Genomic DNA, 2,500 nt, shown 5'->3' with positions numbered 1-2,500 from the left:
TGCTACACCACATCTGCCAAGCAGATGCCTGACCAGCAGCGTAACCCAACGCGCTTAGTCAGGCCTTGAGAAAAAAAAAGGTGAATAATTAATAGATAAGCTTACATAAATAAATAAATAAATAAATAATAATTATAATATAAAAAAAAGAAGAAGAAATATTCGAATGAAAAGGGGGGCGGTTGAGGTAGAGGTGTGGGAGGGGCAAGTGGGAGGGGACTAAGGAAGAGAGAGAGAGAGAGAGAGAGAGAGAGAAAGAGAGAGACAGAGAGAGAGAGACAGAGACAGAGACAGAGAGAGACAGAGACAGAGAAACAGCCGTCTGGGTGTTCAGTGAGAGGCCAGTGATAGGCAGCCTGCAAAATGTAAATCAATTCTCAAGGAAAAGTTTCAAAATTAATTTAAAAAAAAAAGTACATGACTGATATTCTGACCCGAGAAAGCCCAGTGTTGTCTTGGTAAGGTGACAGTCCTTTACTAGCGAGCATACTTTTCTGCTGGCAGCTAAGGGGTTAAGTTATGCCATTAATTTGTCAGTAGTCGTCACGCCCTCTAAAAACAGCCTCTACAACTTTGACGGTGCTTGTTCTTTGCTCACGACCTGTTGCTCACGATACAATATACGGAGTTCCCAAAAGTTAAGAACCACTTGGTAACTTGCACATTTTTTTTTTTTTTTCCATTGTTGTGTGTTAGATTGATGCTGAAATTTTGGCAGACAGCAGTGTTTGCAGCCAATCTAGTGAGCACTATTCACAACCAAAACTGCTTTCTTGGTCGTACATATCGATTTTGTTTCTAATGAAATTCGACAGCTATCGTTTATATGCCACTGAGTAACTGTCAATCTTTAGCTGAAACATCGATTTTTCAAACATTTTTTTTTTCTAGCTGTTCATGGTGCACGTTTGCCTGAAACAGCCGCCGTTCGTTCGTTTATTCATTTATAGTCTGTTCATCTAAGATGATGATATTTGACTGAAAATAAATGATATTATCATTATTATTATTTGGATTATTATCATTTCTATCATAATGATGATTGTTATTATTAATTAGAAATCGAAATTTATGTATATTCGAATGAAAAGGGGGGCGGTTGAGGTAGAGGGGGGGGAGGGGCAAGGGGGAAGAGACTAAGGAAGAGAGAGAGAGAGAGAGAGAGAGAGAGAGAGAGAGAGAGAGAGAGAGAGACAGCCGTCTGGATATTCAGTGAGAGGCCAATAGGCAGCCTGCAAAATTTAAATCATCTCTCAATGTTTCGAAATAATTATATGAAAATATGTCTCCGTTTATAAACTGGTCCTTTTCTTTTCTTCTGAAGCATGCACATGTAGATGCAGCATAGGACAATGTGGTGAGTGAGTGGATGTGGTGTAGGGGGTGGGGGGAAACAAGATGAAAGCGAGCAACTCACGGCACAAGTCGCCCCCCCCCCCCCTTTTTGACTCACTTGTGTAAACAAAGTGAGTCTATGTTTTAACCCGGTGTTCGGTTGTCTGTGTGTGTGTGTGTGTGTGTGTGTGTGTCCGTGGTAAACTTTAACATTGACATTTTCTCTGCAAATACTTTGTCAGTTGACACCAAATTAGTCATTAGAATAGGAAAAATTCAGTTTTTTCCAGTCATCTTGTTTAAAACAGTATTGCACCTCTGGGATGGGCACAAAAAAATAATAAATGAAGCCTAATTATATGCAAACTGCATTTACTGTTATATTTATTTATTTATTTATTTATTTTTTTGTATTCACTAAACTTGGCACTTTGATCTGATATTCTGACCCAACAACAAGAGCAGTCATTATTATCATTGTTTGTTCAAATAGGAACTTCTTTTTGTGCTAAGCATGGAAGTTTTATTTTATTTTGCAAACGTTTTGGTGCAGATAGTAAAAAAGGGAAATTGCTCTGTAATTAATGTTAGGGGACTTAATTCGAATCTGGTTAGGACTTTTTTTTTTTTTTTTTTTTTTACGCGAAGCTTTATAATAACAAATACAGAACACATTTTAATGATTAGATTTTTTTTTTTTTAAAGTGTATCACAAGTGAGTCTTGAAGGCCTTGCCTCTCTTGTTTTTTTAATGGTTGTTGTCAGCACCACTTTCACTTCCCTTCGCACCTCCCGAACACCACGATGCCATGCACTTCTAGCACTAGAGGGACCGTCCCATGCGTTCGTCCCCCTCCCCACCCCCCGCCCCTCACCCCCACCCCACCGCACCGCACCCTTCTCCTTGGCCCATCTCCGCACTTCCTCCCCTCTTTAAGTGGAGAGTTCTTGTCACGTGCTGACAGCAATGGTGTGTCCTGGTTATGACGATTATTTATGAAGGACCTTTTTTTACGGGACGTGACTAGATTATGGGGGCAGGGGGGTGGGGGTGGGGGGTGGGGTGAAAGACAAGAGAGACACAACAAAGAAGTAATGTGCTTTTAATGGTTGTGTTTGGTGGGGGGTGGGATGGGGTAGGTGAGAAATGGGGGGATACGAATTG

The sequence above is a fragment of the Babylonia areolata genome, chromosome 19 (assembly GCF_041734735.1).
Source record: "Babylonia areolata isolate BAREFJ2019XMU chromosome 19, ASM4173473v1, whole genome shotgun sequence".
Lineage (NCBI taxonomy): Eukaryota > Metazoa > Mollusca > Gastropoda > Neogastropoda > Buccinidae > Babylonia > Babylonia areolata.
This window is presented reverse-complemented; position numbering follows the sequence as displayed.